General features: G+C 44.4%; 1 protein-coding gene across 1 annotated transcript in view; it reads left to right on the plus strand.

Moving 5' to 3' along the window:
- Positions 1–6: 6 nt before the first annotated feature.
- The window catches only part of LOC119586485 (transducin-like enhancer protein 4), a gene marked incomplete in the record, with an annotated part of 158632 nt that continues 158341 nt past the window's right edge, over positions 7–297 (plus strand). The window contains 1 exon segment of the mRNA XM_037935222.1: positions 7–297.

Here is a 297-nt window from a genome sequence, read left to right on the forward strand (position 1 = left end):
GCAAGAAAAGAGAGAAAATCAGAGAGGAAAAATATTAATAATAAAAGAGTGATTTTGTTTTGAAAATTGAGTGTTGGTGTTTTTTCAAGTCTATTGTTTGCCTCGTGGAGTGTGGACGATCGGCGCAAGTGTGTTTGTGTTGGCTGAGGGAACAACATGGATGTCCTAATTGTCTTTAGATACGGAGAGGTGTCGCCGCCGACGTCGTTGTTGCCATGGTAACGAGGTGTGTGTGGTTCCCCTCATCGGCACCATGAATCACGTGTCTAGTATAACCTCGTGAGGGTAGTGTGAACG

The sequence above is a fragment of the Penaeus monodon genome, chromosome 21 (assembly GCF_015228065.2).
Source record: "Penaeus monodon isolate SGIC_2016 chromosome 21, NSTDA_Pmon_1, whole genome shotgun sequence".
NCBI classification, from domain to species: Eukaryota; Metazoa; Arthropoda; class Malacostraca; order Decapoda; family Penaeidae; genus Penaeus; species Penaeus monodon.